The following is a 27118-nucleotide window of genomic DNA, read 5'->3' as shown; positions in this document are numbered from 1 at the left end:
ATGATATTGTATATAGAAAGCCTGCAGAAACACTGGATAGAATGCTTCAGTCATGGACCTCCATCTGTTTAACTACTTCAATCAGATAGAAAATATATAAGTTACATGGATGTTATGCTTCTTTCAATGGAGGACTGGCTAGGTTGTCAGCTTGCCCAATGGCAAGTGGGCCCCCTTAACCATTAGACAATATGTTTAAAATGTTAATGAAAATATAAAAGAAGATCCAATATTATTACTGTATACAACTAAAATGTACATTGTATTTCTAGTTTAATAAAAAATAATATAATCATTGAGGTGTTGTGTGGTTTCTGGGCTGTATGGCTGTGTTCAAGCAGCATTTCTCCTGACATTTCACCTGAATCTGTGGGTGGCATCTTCAGAAGATCTTCAGAGGATGCCAGGTATAGATACAGGTGAAACACCAGGAGAAAATGCTCTTAGAACACTGTCATACAGACTGGAAACCACACAACACTCCAGTGATTCTGGCCATGAAATCCTTCAACAATACAATACAATCATTTTTCAGGGAATTAAATGAGAGCCTTAATGTTGTAGTTGGCCCCCCTTTGTCTCCTGACAACCAATATTTTTAGACCCAGTACACCACAGGCTTCCGGTAGTTAATGGACACAGGGGCATGGGATCATGTTGGACTAACATCTGGTCCATTTCTTCTTTCTTTCTTTAGCATCTCTGGGATGGTTGAAAAATACATGAAGTATTATATCAAAAGAGCAGGTCTATATGCAATAGTTCTGGACCATTCTACCACAACATTGGTTTTGTTTTGGGTATTTCAACTGAGAAAATTGTTTAAAATGCATTTGGAGATAATGTTGTTATGTATCTAGGCCTTGCGGAGTTGAAGCTCCTGACAAGCAACAACCATGGAAATCCCCTCTCCTTTATTTCACCTGGCAATCCATCAGCTTTATAGAAGATCCAATCTTTGTAGAGATAACATGCCAGAGCAAGTTTATTGATATAGAGCTGCTCATATTTTTTGGATTCTACTTAACAAGTATGACTACCAAGATAGTTGTAATAAGAATCCAATTCTCAAGAGGTACCATGACTCCAAAACTTGCAAATGGTCTACTTTGAAACATTTGTGTGTATGTGTAGGCTGCTCTGAGTCCCCTTAGGGGGATGGGGTGGGATACAAATAAATTATTATTATTATTATTATTTACACAAAAGCACAGTATGTCACAGCAAACGAGATCTATATGCTGGATTTCGTATCACAAAATCACAAGTTGAACACTTCAGAAGCATCTAGGACTGTGTGATGTATTTTCGAATGATGCGCGCAGATCCAAGTAAGGTGGCCTTTTGCAGTTGACAGATTGTGATTCACATCAGCCAAAAACAGGCCCACCCTCTCCATTAAAATACTGGTAAGTTTATGTTGGTTAAAATTGTTCTTCATTTTAAATATTGTATTGTTCTTTCATTTGGTTTTTTGCACTACAAATAAGATATGTGCAGTGTGCATAGGAATTCATTCATGGTCGTCACCCCCCCCCCCCAAAAAAAACCCCCATAGTCCTCCCTCCCAACAGTCTGAGTGACTAGGAACTGGCACTCTGCTTAAAAAGTTTGAGGTCCCCTGGCTTACAGGGTCAGAGAGAACCCACTGCCTTCAACTCAAGAAGACATTTAAAAAACGTCTTTTAACTAGAAACATATATGAGTATTGTCATTCAAGTGGAAGCCAAGAAAAACTGATTTAATAATACAGTACCACATGGATGGTGACTTTTGTGAACTGCTTCACACTTACCAAGTATAGTGTTATGTTTCCAAATTAATTGCCATGTCAAAGTTCTGTGGAATCCTTGAATTTGCCATTTTTTGGAGGAGTACTGAGAATTTTTAGAGAATTCTAATGTCTTCTCAAATTACAAACCTAGGATTACATGGGATAAAGTCATAGAATCTCAAAGTGTAATTTCAGCTCTATAATTATATAGTGTTTATTTATTTCGTTTCAAAAGCATTGCATACATTAGTAATAAAACTGATAAAAATAGAAGGAGCACAGGAGGCGAAATATCTTTTGACCAAAAACAGGCAACAGCAATGGCATTGTCTGTAGCCTCCAACAATTCTTCCTCCGTACATGAGGCAAGGCATAGTGGACAAGTATACAGATGCGGAGTTGTCCGTTCTGCTCCAGTCACACAAGGTGTGGGATTCTTTTAGGTAGTGCCATTTTGCCAGGTTGTCTTTTGATCTTCCCACTCCACTTCGGAGTCTGTTCAGGAATTTCCAAGTTGCCCATTCTTGGTTTGCCCCTGGAGGAAGACCCTCGTGGGGGGGGGGGCATCCAGTTGGGATTTCCTGGTTTAGCTGCCCAGAGGGATACCCTTCCTGTTGCTGGGGGGATGCCAAGAGGAGTGGTAGTTCTCATAAAGTTTTTCCTTGATTTGAGTCTACTAAGAGGAGGCTGGTAGCCATGTAGTGGATGGCTTTCGCAGTGTTCAACCTTATTTCTCTCACATTTAGCAGCAACTTCCCGTTGCACATCGGGGGGGGGGGGGCAATGCCAGTTAGTTTGCAGAGTTTATCAACAGGTGTAAGTTTAAGACATTCTGTGATTTTCCTACATGTTTCGTTCAATGCTATGTTCACCTGCTTTGCATGGGCAGACTTATGCCAAACAGGGCAGGCATACTCGGTAGTTGAGTAAGACAAGGCTAGGGCTGATGCTCTTATTAATTTTGGGTCTGCACCCCATGTGCTGTCAGTAAGTTTCCGCAGGATGTTATTGTGTGCAGCTATTTTGTGCTTGGTGTCCAAGCAGTGTTTCCTATATGCTAGTGTTCGATCTAAGGTGACACCGAGATATTTAGGATGGAAACAATGTTCAAGCTCTTGACCTTCCCAGGTGACTTTCAATTTCCTGTTGGCTTCACGGTTGTGTAGGTGGAAAGCACACACTTGTGTCTTGGCAGGGATAGGCTTCAGGTGGTTATCTTTGCAGTAGCTGGAGAGATCTTTCAAGGCATTAGTAAGTTGGATTTCAACTGTTTCAAAGTCTTTTGCTTGTGTTGTTAGGCCAAGGTTATCAGCACATATAAAGCTCTCTGTTTGTGGTGGTTGTGGCTGATCGTTAGTAAAGATATTAAACAAGGTTGGTGCAAGAATGCTTCCTTGTATAGTGTGAAAGGATGGCTTGCTTGTTGATTACTTGGGTGAGTCCAATCTTATATCTGAGACATTTAGAATGCTTTGGGGCTGGATCTACGCTGCCCTATATCCTAGGATCTGATCCCAGATTATCTGTTTATCCCAGATTATCTGGGAGTGGACTCATATAATCTAGTTCAAATCAGATAATCTGGGATCAGATCATGGGATATAGGGCAGTGTAGATCCAGCCTGATGCACTACAGAACTATCTTATATATTTCAGATTTATAAAAGCGGATTGTGGTGGTAGCTTTAGAAGCATGTGTAGTCTCTCTGTATAAAAAGACAATAAAAACAACAGTGTAAAATTATTTGGCCTGCTAAACAGCAGATGATTAATATATATTCATATATGTATCTGTGTCTTTCTGCCCATACATTTATCTAGAACAACACATAAAGAGACACATCCATTTACGCATATATGAACGAATATTGCACTGTCTGCTGAAATCTTGTATATTGTAATATCAGAAATTCAATTTAGCAGCTGTCTGTTCAAAACACTGCAATCACTGGTAAATGAGAAAATGGATGAAAGAGGGGATATTTGTGTTTAATATTTGTGGATTTATCTGTGGGTGTTCTCCTCTGCCATTGCACATTTGAAACAAGGTAAACACATGGTATTCTTTTAAAAAATATGGATGTTGTTATTGCCATTTTGGGCAGAGATATTTGGTGGGAAAAATATTTCTACTTGCCTCAGGATTCCAGCTTGGGTTTTAACAACAAGCGTGATGTAGCAAAATGAAAAAGCGAGCTTTGGTGAGAAAGTGTATCCCTATACATCTTTACACTGCATAGGAAAGGAGATGAGAGTATTATAAATAGGGCATTTCTCATGCATCGTGATTTCTCTCTGTGCATTGGCAGATGTGCAAAATCAAGATTTAGAGGGCTCAGCTGATGCTTGGCAAGGTGTTCTACTTTTTAAGCAGGGAGAAAAACATTGCCACCAATTTTTTTTTTTTGCTGCTCTTGATGTACTGACACCTTTGATTGTGCGGGTGGCTGATTCAGATTGCTTATTCCATCCGTCTCACATGTGATGTTGACCGTCGGCACTGGGAGGCAGGGTTATGTGATGCCAGAAAGCAGGAGATGGAAACAGCCAATGAAAGGGGTCTCTCAGGGAGTCCTGGTTGCTGAAGAGAGAATAAAAGAAAGCACATTTTTGATTAGCTTTTACTTCTCTGAGAAGTTTGATAGACAAATTCAAAAGAAAAAAATGCCAATGAAGGGAGGACCAGCAGAGCCATCTGAAGATGAGCCCATCAGTAAATGTGAGGTCTCTATATGTTTATGTTCCTCAACAAAGAAGCACCATAGCTCTACTGCTTTGAAAAAGCATTTTCAGTACCAATGCTTTAAATTATATTTTGAGACCTCTCTGAACTATTGACAAAATGATTAAAGAGGAATTGTCTCCCCCCCGCGCCTCCTTCGCAGATTTGATTTAAAGTCAGAGGAACAGCTAATAAAAATGCTGCAGTCACCTTTTTCTTATCCACCAGCATCCAGACCACTGGTGTTTATTGTGTTTTCCCCCACTGTTGATATATTTTAAACTGCAGACCACAAAGAAGATAAGAATTCAAGGTGTGTAGGTGTTTTCCTTGCAATGTATTTCACATGCCAGTATAGAGCTGTACACACTAACTATTACCCTATAGCATTAAGCACATAAATTATCTCTGATTATTTTTTAATTTTTTAAATGCAATAATAGAATCATAGAGTTGGAAGAGACCTCATGGGCCATCTAGTCCAACCCCCTGACAAGAAGCAGGAAAATTGTATTCAAAGCACTCCAGACCGATGGCCATCCAGCCTCTGCTTAAAAGCCTCCAAAGAAGGAGCCTCCACCACACTTTGGAGCAGAGAGTTCCACTGCTGAACAACTCTCACAGTTAGAAAGTTCTTCCTAATGTTCAGGTGGAAAGGAGATTCCACCATTTCAGGTGGAATCTCCTTTCCTGTAGTTCGAAGCCATTGTTTCATGCCCTAGTCTCCAGGGCAACAGGAAACAAGCTTTTTCCCTTCTTCCTATGATTTCCCCTCATATATTTATCCATGGCCATCATGTGTCCTCTCAGCCTTCTCTCTTGCAGGCTAAATATGGCCAGCTCTTTAAGCTGCTCCTCATAGGGCTTGTTCTCCAGAAACTTGATTAGTTGCCCTCCTCTGGACACATTTCAACTTGTCAACATCTCCCTTCAATTGCTGTACCCAGAATTGGACACAGTATTCCAGTCTGACCAAGGCAGAATAGAGGGGTAGCATGACTTCCCTGGGTCTGGGAAATATACTCCTATTTATGCAGGCCAAAATCCCATTAGTTTTTTTGCCACTGTACGGCACTCTTGGCTCGTATTTAACTTGTTGTCAAACAAGTTAAATTCAAAGATCTTTTTCACACGTACTGCTATTCAGCCACGCTCACCCATTCTGTATCTTTGCATTTCATTTTTTCTGCCTAAGTGGAGTTTCTTGCATTGTCACTGTTGAACTTCATTTTGTTAGTTTTGACCCATAGCCATTGGCCAATGGAAGGGAGTGACCAGCTATGGCTCATGCTTGAAATCCTGTTGGTTTACTGTGCCAGTACAAATTTGCCAGTGAAAGTAATAGTAGCAGAAAGAAAAAGCCATAGACATGGAAGCCATGATACCAAGACAACATCGGAGAAATAGGCTGCTTTGTGCTGATAGCTTTCATTTGCTGACATTTCTACCACTGCGTAACCCTGGAAAAAGTGCAACCGTTAGCACAATACACCAACCGGACTCCAATCATTTTCTTCTAGATAAAATAGCGATAATAGTAAAATAGTTGATGAGCACTTAAGTACCCAGTTTTACATAATCCTTAATTACAGGAGATTTGTATTGCATGCCAAAAGTGTTAATGCTAATTATTTTCAAACTGCTTTCTTCTGACAGCTCATCATGGCTGACTATAACTTTTAAATTTTAATTCTCTCTCTAAGTGAGGCTATATCTGGCAGAAAGTTGGCTTTATCTTAAATTGATCCACAGCACGGTCTGGCCCATCTGGAACCAGGTACAAGAACGTTCACAATATATAAATCTGAACGAGAATCAAAATAAATCCTTGCTATTATGCTATAGCTTTTAAATATTTATATACATGGTACCCACATTGACTGGGGATAGAGGAAAGATGAACACATCCGATTGCTTCACAGCAAGGCTACATATAACTGCTCAGGGTAGACAGAATCCATTTAGGAGTGAGATTTAAATGATTACAAGCAAGTATGACAAAACACTTTCCTTATTCATCTATTGTTAGTTTATGAGATATTTATGACCAGAGGTCCTTCCATACTACACAATAATAGCACTATGATTCCACTTTAATTGCCATGGCTGTATCCCATGGAATCCTTGAATCTGTAGATTAGGGAGGGACATTTAGAAATCTCAGCCAGGCAGCTCTACTGCCTCACCAAACTACAAGTCCCAAGATTCCATAGCATACAGCGGTGGCATTCAAACTGCAAACACAATGCTATTATTGTGCACTGTGAAAGGGACTGTGAGAAAAGAAAACTGTAGAATACCTTATAGGCCATTGTGATATTGTTCACACATGCCCCATCACCCATTTTCCTCTGAAAATATTGGAGAGTATGCAGTATGGACTTTTCTAAATATCACCTTACATATTCCACAGAAATTCAATGGGGAAAAGAGAGTATGCAAAGGGATCTTCATTAGTTGATGTAGGGTGCAACTTCACTGTGGAATTAATGCAGTTTGACACCACTTTAATTGCCAGGGCACCATGCTATGGGATGATGGGAATTGTAGTTTGGCAGAGAAGGCTAATTGCCTTGCTAAACTGCAGGTAAAGGTACAGGTTTTCCCCTGACATTAAGTCCAGTTATGTCTGACTCTGGGGGTTGGTGCTCATCTCCTTTTCTAAGCCAAAGACTTGGCGTTGTCCGTAGACACCTCCAAGGTCATGTGGCTGGCATGACTGCATTGAACACCGATACCTTCCCGCTGGAACAGTATCTATTGATCTACTCACATTTGCATGTTTTCGAACTCCTAGGTTGGCAGAAGCTGTGGCTAACAGCGGGAGTTCATGCCGCTCAGCAGATTCGAACCTGTGACCTTTCCAGGGCTAAACTGCAACATGGCAGTTAAAGCGATATCAAACTATATTAATTCTATAATGTAGATGCACATTGTGTTTTCTTGATTTTTTTCTATAGTTATAGCCAATACTTTCAGGCTTTTATTGATCATAAGAGATTTGGCAGCAAATGGCCAACCTTGCATCAGGCTTTGACAAATAATGCCTTTGATTTGAGACTTTTTTGGTCATGGAGGTTAGTCTTTAAATTAAAAGGTGTGTGGGAGGGGGGAGGCATGTGGTATGGTATGATCCTGAGTGTTCAGCTCCTTCTCAGAGAATATAATGATTTCATCTTTCTAGACTTAATTTTTAAGAGGAATTATAAAAATTCTACAAGAGAGACCATGAATTCTGCTTTAGTGCTTACAGTTATACTTTGGAGGCCCCAGGATATAATTGGGAGGTGTTCTACTGTGGTTATCCCCCCTGCCCCCCAAACCCTACTCTAAATGTTGCCATTTTTCAAGGAACTGAGTTACTTTTTAAGTGATCTTTGGGGGGAAAATGGGATTTCATTCAGCAGCATAAAGCAGATGGATATCATGAGACAGAACCTAAAGTGTGTTTGATGAGACCATACCACTGTAAGTTGTTGAAAAAGAAACAGTTGTCAGTTATTAGACAGTATCAGTTATTAGACAGTATAGCTATACCCTTATAGAGGGTTATGCCCTTATACAGGAAGGGGAGAAAAAAGTTTAATATCTATCTCATCTTCCAGTCACCCTGCCAGTCTGAGGAACTTGAAGAGTGAGCCAGACCACCCACAAAACCTCACCTTGCTTTTAAGTAATACCAGGTCAGTGAAAAGTGAGATGTACATCACCTATGATCTCCTCAAAGATGAGGGAGCTGACCTGGCATGCTTCTCTGAAACATTGCTGGGAGACAATATTGCTCCAACCTGCCCCCCCCCCTCCAGGCCGGGTATTGTGTCAGCAGTCAGTTAAAGGGGTATTAAACTGCATTAATTCTATGTCTTGTTTATGATTTTTAAAAATATACACATGAGAGAAAGAGAAGAGGCCTTGAAATTGCCCATCAGTTGTTATAATATGAACAACAGACATATGAGGTATACAGGTTATATGGTCTCAATTTCCATCACCTTGGTAAGATGTATTGGATGCCTACTTAGATTCTAGTCATTATCTATACATTTGAAATTTTACGTATGCATTACATAGTTAAACTTTATGCAAAATGCAGAATTCCTCTCACAATTTGTCATCACAGTCTTGCTTCTGGTGTGATATGGGCTGGAAACATCATCCTATGACCTCCTCATATGGGCTAAACTGCCTGGGATATGCCAGTTCCTCCTACCTTTGGGGACAAAGTTCACTGGCCCCTATCCCACAATGCATATCTACTTTAGGAGGGCTCCATTGCAAATGGGAAGAGGAACCAGCGGATGCTGCTGCAGTGGAAACACAAGAGTTAGCAAAAACCATGGCAGGTAACATAGATGCAGGAGGGAGAATTACACTTTAGTAGCTACGTGCCATTATTATGTTAGATAAATCCAAATTGTTGTCTACATCATTTCAAAATAGTTTAACTATTTTGGGGTCTGAATGGCTTAATTCTGTACATCATATTTCATGAGGAAGGTATTGTCACTATGGCAATGAAAGAATGAAAAACATGCATGGACAGTTTCTGCAAAATTTCCTGTAAAAATATGTATCTTGTTTCCTCATCAATTGTAATTGCCAGATGTTTCTGAATCTTATGTTTCTATAGGCCTGTCTGTGTAGTAATGAGTGAAAAACTCTGAAAGTATATATAGTTCTCAAAAAAGAGAAGCAGTCACACATACACATAGAGAGAGCCTTTTTATCCAAGAAAAAATTCTCCTTTTTATTATTTTACATTGAAAGTTATTTAGTGTTAGCTAAAACGTGGCATTCTTCCAATTCACTTATTCGACGGCTTAGCAAAAGTGATGAATTTTCTTATTGCTATAAACATCATTATGTTTTTGAGGATTCCTGAGATATAGAGTAGAAAGCTTGACAAAACTCATATTAATTACAAAAAAAGAGGTCCACCAGTGTCAGATTGCCAGCTGAATCTTACTTCAACCCTGGCAATAAGGCAATTTCTACCTCTACACTTATGGAAAATGGGGTAGCAAGATAGTTTATGATGTACTGGGCTATATAAGATCCTTAGGATGCAATATGTGATTGATCGCAACAAATATTGTAGGACCTGAATTCTACTGGTACTTGCAACTATTTGGAACTTATCTAAATCCAAACTCATTGAATCAGTCGTGGATTCAATGAGTGGATTCACTGGAGCCTAACAATAAGGTACAGGCCATAGTTTTGTCCTCAGATTGCTTATTGCTACTCTTCCTGCTTTGAGCTTTGAAGAAAATCTAGACAATCACTACTTTCTTTTAAGTAGTTTGCCTGTTCCCTGAGCTAACTCTCCTCAGGTGCCCTATTCTTGGCAAGAACAGAATTGGAAACACACAACAAAAGGTGTAACAGTAAACAAAAGGGAATTTCATTGTATTGAAGATCAGTCCAACTTTTCCCAAGGTCTGACCAACAAAAAAAATACTTGATAGAACAGATCAAAGCTTGGAACTTAACTGGGTTTCTCTTGGTTTCTTCCAAATATATATTCTTTCTGGCTTCTTTTCTGTCAGGATTTGACTTCTTTCAATACCTCTTGTTTGTCTCTTTTCTTGTACAAATTGTAGACTTAGTTCCTCAATACTTCAACCTTGTTTCTCTAAGTCTTAAACTTCATTTCTTCAGTCTTTAACGTGGAAGGTACTACAGACTGTAGGTTCTTTGGCACTATCAGAATGACTAGCTGCAAAGGAATTGCTGAGGAGGACTGCAAGTTCCACCTGGGGGAGGGGGTTCTTAAAAGGAAAGAGTCCAATTAAAACCACTCCCACAGAAAACTATTAAAAAAGGAACTAAACCCATTCTAAATAAGGGACAACTGAGGCTTGACAAAGAAAACAGCAAAAGCCTCTGTGGGAGCATGAGATAGTTCCTTTCACAAATAACAATAATATCGATCTCATCACAAAAGGCTAAAATTGGCACCTTGCACTGATTTTAGCCCAGGTCACTCACGGAGCTGGCTGGCTCCCATCACATGACACCATGCTGGCTCCATGGGTGAAGAAGGTAGAAGCCGGTGCATGCTTTTGGAGAGCTCCCGTGTTGCCATACAATCTATGTGGGGAAGCCGCACGCACCACTGCACTCACGCTTTCCCCCATGTGACCGCCTTCACTTGAATCCAGGCAATGCGGGATGTGGGGCGCCAGTTTCCCCATGTCCCTTTATTAGACAGAGTGCCGTGGCTGTCTGGTGAGGTTGTATAATTACTGATACATATGACATAACTAAAGCACTGGCTTGTGTGTTGCCTCATGCAACAGCATGCGTGTTTCCTCATGCAACAGCCTTGTTCTGTGTTATGGTTTTGAGGTAACAGTAAGGTGGATGGAAAGATTGTTTTATACCATAAGGTGACAGCTTTCACTATTCATTTTTAAACCCAAAACTTAAAACAAGTCTACTTCACCTGCTTTTGAGAACTGGGCATGAGGAACGAGATAATAGGTTTGGAGCAGAGAGATATGGAGAAGGAAGAAAAAAAGTGAAAGAATGGGAAAGGAAGGAGTTTACTGGGACTTGTGGAGCAGATGAAAGACAAAAAGAAAAAATGAGACAAAGAGATAGACTTAAGGAACAAGGGACATAATTCTGGACAGGAGGTGCTTGGGAGGAGGACAAGAAAGCGAAAGGAAGGAGATGTTTAGCCATAAATTGCCAACAATGGAGGAGAGAGTAAGAAGAGGAGAAAGAGAGAGGGGTGAAATAAAGAATTAAAACAGAAAGGAATCAAGTGCTTAACTGGAGTAAGACGCTTGTCTCTTGCTTTACAGTCAATATAAACATAAGACCAAGAAAGGAAGCAGCTATGTAGGAGAGAATGAAAAATGGAGAACAGAACTGGGAGAAGCCACAAAACAGCAGTGTTATGCTACTATACTCAGGATGGTTCCAGACAGCACTTTATCCTGTGACAAAGGGGGTTTAAAAAACCTGATTTGGCACTGTTTAAAGTCCACCCCCTCTAAAAAATCAGCTTTCCCAGTAGGGAGGTTACATACCATTCCTGTTGTGACTCAGCTGGAACCACAGACACAGACTGGTAGTGTTGTGACTCAGATGGGGTCTCAGAGTGACTCTGACGAGGATGATGGGATTCAGGTTCACAATCAGGTTCAAAATGTTCCTGTTGTAGACAATGAGGAACAGGGTGTGCAAGTTTAGTTTCTAGCCAGGTGCAAATTGACTCAGAAACGGAGGACAGTTCTCAGCCTGATAGTAGGCAGGAAGGCAACCAGGCTGACACTAATGAGCAGCCTGACCTTGATGAAACGGGAATCTTAGATCAGGCTGACTGTTTAGAATTCAGAGTTCAAAGGAGTGTGAGAATAGCCAACAAGAAGGAGGTCAGAAGCCAAAGAAATGCTTTCATGTATTGCAAAGGGTATTAAGCAGGGTCTGAAAACAAACCTTTGTCAGAGCAACTTCTCACTCAACCAAGCAGCTTGTGCTCGTTTCCCTGTGTCCATGGTCTTGGGATTTTGTCATGTTCTCATGGGACTTTGTTTCGTTGGTGCCATTTGGAATTCTGCTTTACAGTGCTATGTTTTATTGATCTTTGGAACACTACTTGCTTTTTAAACTTTTCATCTTTTATTTTTAATAAACTACAAAGACTTCAGTCTGTGTGCAGTTCTGGTGATTTCAGCAAGGTGAATCTATTCTGAGGTGCAACAATTCTGATAATTACTGATATGATATTAATCCATCCACTCACCCCCCCAAAAAAAACCTTTAAAATGGTTAAGAATGTACTAGGCCTCCATTAGACATCACAGCAAACTTCCTGGAATGTACCAATTACGCGCGAGGAGGCTGGGGGGGGGGCAGGAGCAATTTGTCCCCCCTCACTTCTTTGTACATAATTGGTATATTCCAGGAAGCGTATTGCAAGCCTAATGGAAGCCTGGTAAGTTCTTACCCGTTTTTAGGGCTTTTCTGGGGGGTGGGAAGGGGTGGGGGTGGGAATCATCTCACATCTCTGGGTTCCAGGAGCCCTGAAGGTGCGAGATGGGTGTATGGACAGGGCCCAGGAAAGTCCATACAGGCCCATAGCCCATTAGACCTGGACCTTTCACAAAGGCATGGCTAATAGGCTATCAAATTAATTCAGGATAATTCAGGGTTTTCCTGCTTTGTCCCAAATAAATCCTCTTTTACTAGAGGGGAGGTGTTGTTTGGACACCTTCAATAAAATGCGAGAGGGCCTGGGATATAGGCCCTGTCTGGATGGGCCCCCAATAACTACTGAGAAAGTGAATACTAGCCATTATTTCCCCTGATTGATTGTTTTCTCTCACTGAGCCTCAGTGTCAGGTATACTTGAAGAAACTTGAGGGAAAGCAAAAGGGGGTGAAGGCAAACTCCCAGAACTTGTCTGAAGCAGTCTGCAGAAGAAGGGGTGAGCAAGCAATACCTCTCCAAAAATCTTTCATGACAGTACTCTCAGCCTGAAATTTCTCCTCATTCATATGACCCAAAGGAAAGGAGTAGGTCCTGAGATTTGGGAACACTACATCACTTTCTATATTTCCCACAAGGGATAGGCCAGGCTCCCATCCGCAGCATTATTTTTCTTACTGCTTTACAGGAAAGGGAAGACAAAATCTTTAGAGGGATTGCTTTCAAAATGCTATTGCCCAGACAGACTCACATACCATTGTCACACTGGAAAACAAGTTGAAATTGTCTGTTAAATGGTTTGTGACTAATACACTGCCCTTTTAAATAACTGAGCTTAAATCCATTTGAATGAGCAATATTACCTGTCAGATAGAACTAAAGCTTTCCATTTCATCCCACCTGGACTAAAATCCATTACTTTCTGTAAAATGCCATTTCATTCATCCTCTCAGCAGCCACACCCCCACTGCCATCAGCAAGCAAGCAAGCAATACAAAGAGTTCTGAAATTTCTGTTTAATTAACCTAGGCTTTATCTACGTATGCTTGCCATACCATCCAACTACAGCTATAGATGCAAACTGTCTCAACCAAAGCCGAGGAAATAAAGAACAACATGGTCTCATTTTGCATTTATCCAGCCCACGTTTTCCCTTCTTTCCTATTGCTGCTGCATAAAGAGTGTGCTGGGTCTTAGGTAGCTTTGGCTGATGTCCTACAGATTAGTTCAAGGGTGAGCAGACTTTATGCTTGCCAATTTCCATAAATACCAGGAGAAAAGAAACCCTCTGGTTAAATTAGAGGCAACAGCTAGCTCTGTGTACTTGTGTCTCAGTGCCTTTGTCTCCTAGGTTGTTTTTGTTTTTTTGGTTTGCAGCCATTAATAGCTTGGCCTCCATGAGGAGAGAGCAAAAGGGAGTGTGTCAGAGCAGCAGGCCAAAATCAAATTACAGCAACCTCGTGCTTTGCATTAAAGCTTCTGCTAAGTGATGGAAGCTGGTAATCGTCCCAATTTTCCTTAAAGACAATAGCCCTCCATGCAACCAACTACATTCAGTTAATTCCACGCTGTCGGCTTTCCTTTATTGGCTGTGGGGAATGCAGTATTGATTCCTGAACTGAGCAGCAGCACAAAGAACCACTAGTGCATGGTGAAAATGCAGCAATGAAACGCGTCTGGCAGCTGGAGGAAAGCCGCCATTCCGCTGCACAAACAAGGTCAATTAAAGGACAGTGCAGCACAATATAAATAGCATTACCATCCTTCTTCAGCCAGAATGATATCATGCTGGCAAGATGACAGTAAATAAAAGAGAACCTAATGCAGAAGAATATGAAGGAATTTGATGTAATTTAATTTCAAGCCCTGCACCATTTTGAAAATGCTATCAATAGCAAAATACATTTTCCCCCTTTAAGTAACTGTTAGGGATCCCTGCCTAATCCCATTGTAATAAACCAGAGTATAAATTAGCCCACAAGTAATATGCACACGTCAAGTGGTAAATGTTCTCCTCAGAAAGCAGCTATGAGACATCCTTGTGACTGTATGCTCTATTTCTTGTACTATTCATTTTGAGTCTCTTCAGTGTCAAATGATTTTAATCATGAAACAAATATTAGTAATTTGAGCTAATAGAGTTGAACACCACAGAGAGCTGAGGTCTTCAAAAATATTATTTGCATGAATACATAAGATACACGCTATTGCCAGATGCCAATTAAAATTGAAAATATGTCACATGCTGCCATATTTTATTTTGTATAATGAATACCTCCCTCCTCTATTTGTGTGTGTGTGTGTGGACAGAACAGCTCTTGATGTTTTATATTTTTTTTCAAATGCCCATTCATTCTGTGCTCTCCAATGCAATGAATGAATTTGTGGAGCCTCATGTTGTGATAAGGATACCTAAATCTATGTTTTTGTAACTTTTCATTTCACATGGATGGTGCTTTAGATTGGAGCCAATCATATCTATTCATAGTAGCATGAAAAAAAGGATAGAAAGCTCTTGTGATTCTGACAAATCCCTTCAGGTACCTAGAGGATTATTATGGAACCTATAATACAAAATTCTTAGATAAAATATGTACCACAAGTTGGAAATAATATAAACAAGTCCAAAAGGCTGCCAGTGCCATTAAAAAGCAGTGTCATGAAGTTCCTTTAAGGAGGTGTAGAATATTTATTTTATAAGTCACAAATGTGTGTGTGGCGAGGGGGACTCAGCTGTAAATTCAACTTTTGAAAGAATTTAGGCATTTTGGTTCCAGAGATGTGATGCCTTTCAGAGTCATGGCCAAATGTCAACAAGTCCACTTGTTATCTGAGTATGAGATTGTTCAAAGATTTGAAATGCAAATGTGTGGTGTGGATGGTTTAGTGGAATCTCAAAAAGGGACTGGAATGACAGGTGAATGGTCTAATCTCTGTTCCAGGTGAAAAATCTGGAGGTGCAACTTCACAAACAACCCAAACAGGGCCAGTTCTACCATCAAGCAAAATGGTGCATCAAATTTTGGGTGTCATGAAAGAACAGAAAATTATCATTAATTATTCAACAATTTATTCTTGTATTTTTATTGCTAGTGAGAAGTAGAGGCATTTGTGGAAATGTCTATCATAGTTTGCTCTTCAATTGGATGAAGGAAGAGGTTTCTTTAGGTGTCTTCCCATAGGCAGAAAAATTGGCCTAAATTCTGGTGTGAGAGAATTGTCCGTCTGCAAGGACATTGTCCTGGGAATGCCCAGATGTTTTACCATCCTATGGGAGGCTAATTTCATGTCCCTGCATGAGAAGCTGGAGCTGACAAATGGGAGCTCACCCTGCTTTCCAGATTCGAACAGCTGACCTTTTGGTCAGGAGTCCTGCAGACACAAGGGTGTAACCCATTGCGCCACTGGGGGCTCCTGTCTAATGATGCTACATTTAAATTGTTGCTCAGATATGCCTTGAGTTGGACTCCAGCTTAAATGCAGTGCCAGATGAGGTAACCGAGGCACCTGTCTGTTCGATCTTATGGGATTTCTTCCATCTTGTTCAACCTGATGACGTGGAGAGGATCCTTGGGTCTGTGAGAGCGACCACTTGCGCTCTAGATCCTTGCCCATCCTGGCTAGTTAAACTGGGCAAAGAAGGGTTGTTGGAATGGTTTGTTACAATAATAAATGCTTCATTGGGTCAGGGAAATTCCCATCCTGCCTTAAGCAGGCAGTGGTAAAACCTCTTCTAAAGAAATCCACCCTTGACCCGACGGTATGTAACAACTACAGACCAATTTCCAACCTCCCTTTTTTGGGCAAGGTTCTGGAGTGGGCGGTTGCCTCGCAGCTTCAGGGATTCCCCGATGACACCGATTATCTGGATCAGTTGCAGTCTGGCTTTCGGCCTGGGCACAGTACTGAGACGTCTTTGGTCACCTTGGTGATGACAGGGAACTGGACAGGGGGAGTGTGGCCCTGCTGGTTTTCTTGGACATCTCAGCGGCTTTCGATACCATCAACCATGGTATCCTGCTGGGAAGACTCACTGGGATGGGACTCAGAGGCACGGTTCTTCTGTGGCTCCAGTCCTTCCTGGAGGGTCGTTCCCAGTTAGTAAAGCTGGGAGACTCCTGCTCGGACCCCTGGCCATTGACCCGTGGGGTCCCGCAAGGTTCTATTTTGTCTCCCATGCTATTCAACATCTACATGAAACAGCTGGGAGAGGTCATCTGGAGTTTTGGAGTGCGGTGCCACCTCTACGTAGATGATACCCAACTTCACTACTCTTTTCCATCAGATTCCAAGAAAGCACCTTGGATACTGGACCAGTGCCTGGCCGCTGTGATGATCTGGATGAGGATGAACAAGCTGAGGATCAATCCTGACAAGACAGAGGACCTCCAGGTCAGTCGCCCGTCTGATCAGGGTATTGGGTGGCAATCTGTGCTGGACAGGGTTGCACTCCCCCTGAAGTCACAGGTCTGCAGCTTGGGGGTCCTCCTGGACTCAGCGTTGACACTTGATGCGCAGGTGTCAGTGGTGGCCGGGAGGGCCTTCACACAGTTAAAACTTGTGCGCCAGCTGCGACCATACCTTGTGAAGTCTGATTTGACCATGGTGGTCCACGCCTTAGATACCTCTAGACTGGATTACTGTAATGCTCTCTACGTGGGGCTATCCTTGAAGACGGCCCGGAAACTACAACTTGTTCAACGTTCGGCAGCCACATTAATAACTGAGGTGACCTACAGGGAGCGGTCAACCCCCCTGTTTAAGGAACTCCACTGGCTGCCATTTATTTTCTGATCCCAATTCAAGTTTCCAATGTTTCTTCCTGAAACATTGGAAACTGCTGCCAGTTAGTATCAACAATACTTAGCAAATTAGACCAATGGGCCAACATTGCTTCCTTGGAGACTAGGACGCGGAACAATGGCTTCAAACTACAAGAGAGGAGATTCCATCTGAACATTAGGAAGACCTTCCTGACTGTGAGAGCCGTTCAGCAGTGGAACTCTCTGCCCCGGAGTGTGGTGGAGGCTCCTTCTTTGGAAGCTTTTAAGCAGAGGCTGGATGGCCATTTGTCAGGGGTGATTTGAATGCAATATTCCTGCTTCTTGGCAGGGGGTTGGACTGGATGGCCCTTGAGGTCTCTTCCAACTCTTTGATTCTATGATTCTATGATTCTATGATTCTATAACACAGGATGAGATACATTCTTATTTATGTGATGACTGGTAGATCCCATGTTGGTGATGAATCCACTACATGTCCTATTATAAATGTTAAAGGAGCATTTTAAGACAGAATACTTATTTTGGGGACAGAGTTTTGCTCCACTAAATTTGGATTAAAAGAATGTCTATGCCCACTGACATGAAGGCTAGCAGTTGATACAGGTGTCCCCATTGGAAACAAAATATTTAGTTAGGCTGAATCTTTATGTTAATCAGCAAGACTTTCTTTGTTTTAAGATATGAGATAATGTTCTAAAATGTCTGACAATGATAGAACATCTGCTACAGGAAGAAAATTAGTTAGTATTTAAGACAATAGCTTCACCCAGTCTATCTAAAAGATATCCAATAGAGTTAGAAATACTGAACTTGAATCATATTTAAGCCTGTTGAATTCTGTTGGTAATTCAGTCATTATTAACTTAGTCTCCCACTGATTCACATAAATGTTGGCCCACCATTTATCAACTGATTCAACACATGCCCTCTTGTCAAGATTACCAATAGGATTCAAGCTGTAGAGCACAACAGGTCTAAATTTGAACTAACCCACTACACACAACTACTTCTGCACAGCCAGTAGTATCATTGGATACTGACAGCTTCAATCTGCTGTTGTATAGAGCAGAAGGAGTGTGTGCATAGTGAAATTGCTAGAAAAGAACTTCTCTCTCCATCACCTCACCATTAATGTTAGATTATGTGATGGGTTGCAGTTAATTTGTACCTAAACTCGGGTGTGAGACTGCAGTCTTTTGTCAAGTTTGTGTTACTGAATTAGTTAACTGTGACTGACAAAATGGTCTGAAAGGACTATAGGAAAAAAAGGTGTGAAGGACTACAGCGTATTATTAAAATAAAATGTAAAGTGAAATCACAGAAATCAATGAAAATTAAGTTAATTTTCCATTCATTTCAATGTGTGCTATATTCTGAATCAAACCTATTTGAACTTTTAGGAAAGGCATAAAATAGATACTTTTCCCTTTTCTACTTCTGTTTAACAACTACCAGAACAAGGTTCATTCTGTAACCTATTATGTGAGTGCTGCTATTAATGGCAGCTTGGAATTGACACAATTCATCGATTTAGGTATAGGAAAAATTGAAATGCCTATTGACACTATCAGTGGAATATTTTCTGGGGCTCCTATCATGGAGTCGCCTTCAGGCTGATATGGGCAGGATACAAATGCTGGAACTAAATAAATAATGGAATTTTATGTTATCTGTGAATGCATCAATATACAGGCAGTCCCCAACTCAAGAACAAGATAGGTTGTTTAGGTTTGTTCTTAAATTGAATTTGTTTTTAAGTCAGAACAGGTACATTTTGTAAGTGTAACCCCAGCCATGGAGGGAGGGGGAGAGAGAGAGAGAGAGAGAGAGAGAGAGAGAGAGAGAAGGAATGCATAGGGAGGGATTAACACCCCTGTGGGTTTGTTTGTTTGTTTGTTTGTTTGTTGTGCTGTTTGTGCCATGTTCAGAAGACTTCACCTTCTTTTCTGTCCCTGTGATAATTGGATTTTGAAATATTTGGCTTGTTGTGGAATCAAGGATTGATGAGAAAGCTTCAGTGGAAACACCTTTTCCCCATGATAACTCTTCCAGGAGTGAATTTCCCTTCCTAGGGGTAGATTTCTCTCACTTCCTGTTGTCTCACCCCAGTTCTTAACTTTGAGTCATTTGTAATTGAATGTTTGTAACCCCAGGACTGTCTGTATAACAAAGTTCCAGTGGACTTGCACTCTTTGAACATTATTGAGAGCAAAGCTTTTGTGGGAGCTTATCACAGGATTGTTTGTGGAAATGTTTCGTAGATGATCTCTTCCAGCATAAATGAGTCCAGTTCTAGAAATGTTGGATTTAGTCTTAATGCTTCTAAATAAGAGCTTGTTATACAGTCCCTAGTGCATAGATGTTATTTTTGAAGTTACTTATGGCAAGGAAATTAGATCCTACTATTAGTTCTGACATCAACATATATGTACTATGTTTTGATAGGAGATTGAAATAATTGTGTTTCTTGATTGGAGATGTTTTTGGATTTGGGTAAGTACATAGTATTTGAAAGTTTTTTTGCAAAGTTATCCATTATAATGGATTTACCAAGACTGTGTGAAAATACAGAATTTGAGACAAGAATATGACTCACTGAATAGATTTAGACAGGTTGACTAGTTTCTCTCAAGGCATTCTTCTATTAATACCCAGTGATTCACTCTTTGAATACTGTCTGGAACTTACTGTATTTAAACAAGAATTTTACTTTAATTTGAAAATTATCCCCATAATTCACCACATATTTAAAGTCAAATGAACAGCCTCTCTTGACTACAACTGCCAGCATCTCCTAGCCAAAAATGTGGGCACATTCTTACAGTTGTAACCCAAATAATAAATTTTCCCAAGCTCTGGAGCATTGTACTATCAAACACATATCTAACACTATGTTGTCTCTGATCCAGTGGTTTTATGTAACACAGCTAACTAACAGTCCATGCACCAGCCACATTCTGTCACTTGGCATCTTCTCCAAAGAGAAAGATCACCTGCAGATGGCATCATTGTGTTTTCAGGTCTATTGAGACTGCAGTGGTTCCCAACCTTTGGTCCTCCAGATAATAACAACAATAATAATTATTATGACAACAACAACAACAACAACAACAAAGACAACAACAACTTTATTTTTGTATCCTGCCTCCATATACCTGAAGGGACTCAGGGCAGCTTACATATGACACAATGCATAAAATAAACACACAGTACAATACAAAATAAAAATAATGGCATATAAAACAATAATTTAAACTCAAAACAGCACCCAATAACCTATGGTGAGAACTGTTGTAAAACATGGCCAACTATAAATGAGAACAAGGGAATGGAAAAGTGCAAGTAGCTAATGAACAAGGGCATGGGACAAAAGTGCAGTACTGAGTCATTAATTGTGGATGATTGGGGCTAGACATTCTCACAGGCTTATCTCAACATCCAAGACTTCAATTCCCTCTGGAAGAAGGGCAGTGTGAGGGACTGGCTAATCTCCCTGGGGAGGGCATTCCAAAGCTGGAGGCCACCACCAAGAAAGCCATCTCCTTCACACCCATCAACTGCGCTTGTGACGGTGGCAGAACTGTGAGGAGGGTCTCCCTGATAGATCTTAACACTTGTGCCAGTACATAGGGGATGGAGATGCAGTCATGAACATAGGCAGGGCCCGAACTGTGTTGGGCTTTGTAGGTGATAACTTGCACTTTGAATTGGGACCGGAAACTTACTGGCAACCAGTGGAGCTGTTTTAATAGGGGTGTCATCTGCTCTCTATAATTAGCTCCAGTCATCAACCTGGCTGCTGACCTTTGTACCAGTTGCAGTTTCTGGGTCGTCTTCAAAGGCAGCCCATGTAGAGTGCATTGTAGTAATCCAACCTGGATGTAACTAAGGCATGGACTACCATGGCCAAGATTTTAACTCTCAGAAATCCCAGCCAGTTTACCAGCTGTTAGTAATTGTGGAAACTGAAGTCCAAAACACCTGGAGAGCCATAGGTTGGGAACCACTGACCTAGAGAGAAACCAAAAAACATTTAGTGTTGATTGGATCTCATAACGATAGCAGCCTCCTCCAACTGAATGTTCTGTAAGTGTTTTGAACCATAAGCCATATAATGCCACAGTGAGCTATGAGTTGTCACTGTGTTGGTCCAATAGGTTTGGAGGGTCCCAGTGGGAAATGAAGAATCTGTTATGAAAAATAAAATATTGTCACTGTAATTTATATGTAATTACTTCAAGAAGAGTTTTCTCCTTTTAGAAAATGAGAATCTATTTCATTTTAATGGAGTTACATATTTAAAAATAGTTACATATTTAAAATCAGAACAACCAGCATTGCAACATATACAGAGGATCATACAAGTGTGGAGAGCACTGATGTATACATGGCAAGATATGTGTCTCCCTATCCTTCTTCCTCATTTGGCAAGACTGTTGCAATGGTCATCCATCTGGGACTGAGGCCTCTTTTGATACCCAATGGCTAAACCCTATTTTATGACCAGTACAGCTTTTCTTCCCCTTTTTAGGAAGGAAAAAAAAAACCTCACAAGGATCATATCTGAAGTTGTGGCAGCCACTGACTCCTATTTCAATGTGGTGAGAATACTCCTCTAGCTTTTTATTGTATTTAAAAGAGCTCTCCAACGTGCTGAAAATCTTGACTCAAAGAGTAAATATATGGCATATTACTAACCCAGGTTCCCCCCCCCCCCAAGTAGTTATCCTTTATTCATTCTATATGCTCCACCAGCTGTTCTCCTTTACCTCCTTGTCACAATATAGTTGTCCATTTGGTGTTCCAGACGTCTATGTAGCAGCAAATCTGGAACAACCCTATATTCATAGGGTTTGTTGGGCTAGCTTTTATAGGTTATTCCCATACAATCTGGCTTACTTTATTATGGATTGTGCCCATACAATTGTACTAGATTAGCTGTAATCAGAGCTTTGAGAAAACATTAGAAAACATTTTTATACCTCTTGTCTAGTTGCATTCTTAAATATTGTAATGATCTGGAAAGTTTCCCATTTCAAGAATTTTAGATAATGACAAGCTCTACAATTATAATGATTGGCCTGCACAAGCATAAATCACTTTTCATTCTGCTCTTTCCTTTCCTTTTATTTCTTGGTTGAGTTATATGACTTAGGAAAAGGATAGCTCAAGGGTGTCCTGCTTCCAAATGTTCCTGCAAGATTACTATGGTTATCTTCAGACTTTTCTAACTACTGCCACTCATAGTAGCTGGATGGATGGCTACCAGAGAAAGAGACTCACCAATATTGCCCCTAGTCTCCTAAGAGAGATCCATCTGGCAACTTCACTGATGGCATTAGAAGACAGGTTAAAGCCTTCTTCTTCTAAAAGGCAATGTGTTTGCTCTGATTTTGGATTTCTTCTATATTTAGTATTGTAATACAGAGAAAAAAATGCTGGAATTGAAGGAAAAAGCTGTGATTTTATAGATTTTCTTTTAATTTTTTCAAATGGCCCCAAGGTAATTTTGGGTCTAGAAATATATATGCATTTTAAATAAATAATTAATCAGACAATGGCCTGGGAATATTTATATGACTGGTAATAATCAGACAGAAATCACTGCCAAAACACTACAATCACACCTCATTTTGTGATTGTAACATCCATCAGAGACGCAGGATCAAGCTAAATCTGCCCCAGATCAATGTTAATCACATCAGAATCTTCCATAGCTACATGACCACTTCCCCAGCCCAAATGGATGTCCTATTCTTTGTTCACTCTCTTAGGATGATAAGAGTGATTAGGCAAATCTGCTCATATTGTGATAAATATGTAGACTTTACAAGGAGATGAAGTGATAGGACTGCTCTGTACAACAACAACAAAATTGTAAAAAGATTACAGTAAAAGTTGTAAAAAGAGCCAACTAATGTATAGATGCCAAAGTTGTCTGCTTATGTTCTCCATCTGTAATCTATGTAACTTCCCTGTGCCAACGATATTGCAGAATCAGACTTATAGATTTACATTTTGTCTTATCTATTTGTTTAATCTTGTAAAAATGATAGTGCTCATTATTTTCACTAATAAATATTTTCTAGAATTTTGATGTGATATCTGCATAGGGAAGCCTGTACATCTGCAGTTCCTTGGTTTCTAGCATTTCAGAGAATGAGATCTTGTAAAGTGTTCACACTGACTCTTATATTATCTAGATTTTAGAAAAGCTGTAGTAAGTAACTGTTGTGTTGCATGAGTGGTGTGCAAACGTGCATTGTCATGAAGGAGACAGACTCCCACCATTAGCATCCCATGGCATTTGTTTTGGATGGCTCTGCAAAGTCTTTTCATGGACTCACAATATATTCTGTATCCATTTTGTCACATGCTGTCTTGACATTATGTCCTCTCCATCAACGATTTAATGATGAATCACAGTGACGTTTATGCCCTTAGCATTTAGATTGCATATTACAGCACGAACTTCGCACTTGGAGGGAAATGGAATGAGGATAGTCATCTCTAACCTTCACCACAACACCAGTCGATGAGCTACTGCTGACTGGCACTGCTCGTTCGCTTCCACTGGCTTCCCGCTACACAGCAGCGATACCAACTTCCCCCAAGAAAATTCTCTGTGAGAGCTATGTGCCTTGTAATCTTACTTTCTGGATAACCCTAGTTTATTTATAAGCCCAGCTCACACCATTTTTAAAAATGTAAATATTATAAAAATATTTTTCTCATATTAGGGAAAATATCTCTAAATGTTTGAAGGCTCTGTGAAACTAAAAATGACTTTATGATAAGTGACAAGGTTGGCTAAGTGGAAATCTCCCTGTTCCAATGACATTTTTTAAAGTTTCAAAATAAGATATGTTGTAAATTATCATCTCACAAAATTTTTAAAAACTGTGTTTGTGGTTTTTAAAGTTTGTTTGTGGTCTTTAATACATTATAACTGTATCCTCAATTTGCTTCTGACACAATATCTAAAAAATCTCACAGAAAACTGGAAAGTGTGAAATTTATTTTATGAAAACAGTTTCATGTAGATTCTAAATGAATGAATCAAATGAAGTAAAATATTTATTTTCATTTTATCCTAATGAGACAATAGTATTTTGTATCTGAAGTCATAATGGATACGAACCACTTGTATGTTAGCTTGTAACATAATGTTATTAATGTGTATAGGGACTTAGATATCTAAATACTAAGTGTCATGTTTTGCATCTCAGTCCCCATTTAAAAAGAGTATAGTAGTCCATATTCTAAAATCAAATAGTTCTGATTTGTACCTGTTTAATAAATTAAAAAGAAAGTATGTGAAATCTGCATTGAACCTTAACAATTTGTGAAAGATGGTTAATGATGTTGCCAAAGTTTAGATCTATTCAGAATACATATTAGTCTAGGTCAGGTGTTTTGGGCTTCAGCTCCCACTATTCCTAATAGCTGGTAAACTGGCTGGGATTTCTTGGAGTTGAAATCCAAAACATCCAGAGGACCAAAGGTTGGGAACTACTCATAATGAGTTGAAGTAATATATACTAAACATTGTTTCCTCCATGTTCTACTACAGTACAGAATGGAAAAATGGGATTCAGCACATGCAGTGCCTTTTAGTTCACATCTATGAACACCAATTAGTACCAACACATAATTAATTAATTAATATCTTGCCCTTTTCACCGAAGGGGACTCAGGGCAGCTCACAACAAAGTCACAATTCGATGCCTTGTGTTCCTAATAAGGGTGGAGGGATTGCTATGACTCCAGAGATAAAACCAGTGAAAAAATGCCCCACTCTATGTGGGAGTAGGTACTATGCAAAGTCCCCACTTGTTTGACCTAATAAACTTCTTAGGTCTATATGTGCAGAGTTTGAAACCCCTAACTTTGACTAAAATTAGATTAAGTTGTGAATCAATTTAATATATCACAACCAATATTATCAGCCAGTTTAGATCTCTGCTCCGAAAAGGAAGCTTTTCCCCCCTGGAATTTATCTGAAATTACTTGGAATTAGTGACAGTATCAAATCATTTCTAAAACAGAGGGAAGCAATACACAGTAATATAGATGATGTTACAGAATTAGGGAAATGCCACCATACTTTAAAATTGTTTCTAGAAGCAATTAATGTACATTCAGATAAGACTCAAATTAAAATCTAGTTCAGTTTTATATTTATGAAGTGCCAATTCGGCATAATTAGAAAAATACTATTAATATTTGGATGCAAATTAGTAAAAATTTATTTGTTTATTAAACTTCTAAAAACAAAAGGACAACTAACCATCATTATATCTTTGATGGTTTCTGTGTTTGCAAATAGGTGGTTAAGATAATGATAGCAGTAGACTCATTAGCATAGCAGCTGGATTCTTTGATGTTTGTTTTTATCATAAACAATGTTAACCTCAACAGATTAAAGAAAAGTCAATATAAGCATTAATTGCTTAGTAAGTGATTATTTATATAAGTAAAAAATGAGACACATGCTTCCTTGCTCCTACAGTACAATGATGGTTATGGGCTTTAATGTATTTAGTGGAACAACACAAGTAATTTAATTGTGGGTTTGTTTATTCACCGTAGTCAGTTCTGACCCTTGAACTATGTCATTTTGTTGATTGTTTTGTGTGATGCAAATACCTAGAAGCACATCATTCTGTTCTGCAGGGATTTCAGTGCCACTTAGAAAAGTTTCAAGCATATTTTCTACTTTTCGATATATTTGCACTAGGTATATCCTAAATCATAGATGCAACGAAGTGAACTACAGTACAGATGCACCCTATTCATGCCTCGTGTCCTTCCCAGTCATTGCCAGGTATGTGATCTTTGGACAACTTTAGCCTTAGTCTACATTTCAATTTTTTGTCTTAATGGAAGTGCCTCTAGAGTGATACACATCATTTATATACTGCTTTGCCAAATTCAAAAATACAACAGCCTTATAAATGGGTGTTATTAAATCCATTATGCAGGAGGAAATCAAAAGCTTAACAGAGTGACTTGCTGTAGACCATTTAGTGAACTTATATAAGTGGCTTCCTGATTTTGAATCAATTTTCTAACTACTACATCATGGTTATTGCATTTTTTTTTGTTTCATAAGTTTTATGATGGGTTGAATTTTTCATATGGCTTAAATCTTGACCCCTTGATTTTGAGACAGGAGTGGAAATAGAATACCACAAGGAACATCTCTACCTTTTGTGTATTTGATTTTTGTATGCTTGTGTCACTGATACACTGCCCCCATATATCTTGCCTTTGTTTCTAGAGAGAATTATCTCCTGGAAATGCTTCCTGATGTCTAATCTAGTGTAACACAACATTAAGCATCTGCTTTTTGTCCCTTTAGAAGACATGCATGGAGATGGTGGTTTGCCTAGGAAGATATACACATTTGCCTGGAATGTTTGCATTTTGCAGGACTACAAGTCAGCCTGTGCTTGTACATGGCTCACTGAAGCAATGAAGGAAGTGTGCCTGAACTGTACATGTACTACTATGCACATGTGCAGGCACAAATGAAATGCTATCCCATTCCTGCAATACACATACTCTAAACCAGTTCCTAGCATAATCAGCGAGCCAGTCAAAATGTTCTTAGATTTGTACATGGGGGACAGCTTACATTAATACTGACCAGGATGTTCTTGTCTGGCCTACAACATTTTGACACTATGGCAAAATCTATTTACTTCATTCCTAAAAAATTGCATACCAGAACAACAGCACATAGAAGGGGGAATTAAATTTAAATACATTTTGAATAATATGAAGGGATCTCCTTCAGTTAGTGTCACCCACTCTCAACTTGAAATGCAAAATACTTTAGTATTTCCCATAGTTAAACGAATAAAATGTAATAGGTTTGTAGTCATCCCGCAG

The 27118-nt window shown here is 39.7% G+C and overlaps 2 long non-coding RNA genes across 3 annotated transcripts in view; one reads left to right on the top strand and one right to left on the bottom strand.

The window, feature by feature from the left end:
• LOC137096922 (uncharacterized) overlaps nucleotides 1–27118 on the top strand; it is a 114629-nt gene that overhangs the window by 9231 nt on the left and 78280 nt on the right. For both annotated transcript variants that reach the window (XR_010909804.1, XR_010909805.1), the window contains exon 2: nucleotides 25962–26048. This is a non-coding gene — a long non-coding RNA (uncharacterized lncRNA). The remainder of the gene's footprint in view (nucleotides 1–25961; nucleotides 26049–27118) is intronic.
• The window catches only part of LOC132774879 (uncharacterized), a 140595-nt gene continuing 115449 nt past the window's right edge, over nucleotides 1973–27118 (bottom strand). Inside the window, exons 2-3 of the long non-coding RNA XR_009631451.2 lie at nucleotides 11537–11661; nucleotides 1973–4355 (exon numbers count right to left, since the gene is read on the bottom strand). This is a non-coding gene — a long non-coding RNA (uncharacterized lncRNA). The remainder of the gene's footprint in view (nucleotides 4356–11536; nucleotides 11662–27118) is intronic.

The sequence above is a fragment of the Anolis sagrei genome, chromosome 4, assembly GCF_037176765.1.
Source record: "Anolis sagrei isolate rAnoSag1 chromosome 4, rAnoSag1.mat, whole genome shotgun sequence".
Taxonomy (NCBI): Eukaryota; Metazoa; Chordata; class Lepidosauria; order Squamata; family Dactyloidae; genus Anolis; species Anolis sagrei.
This window is presented reverse-complemented; position numbering and strand designations above follow the sequence as displayed.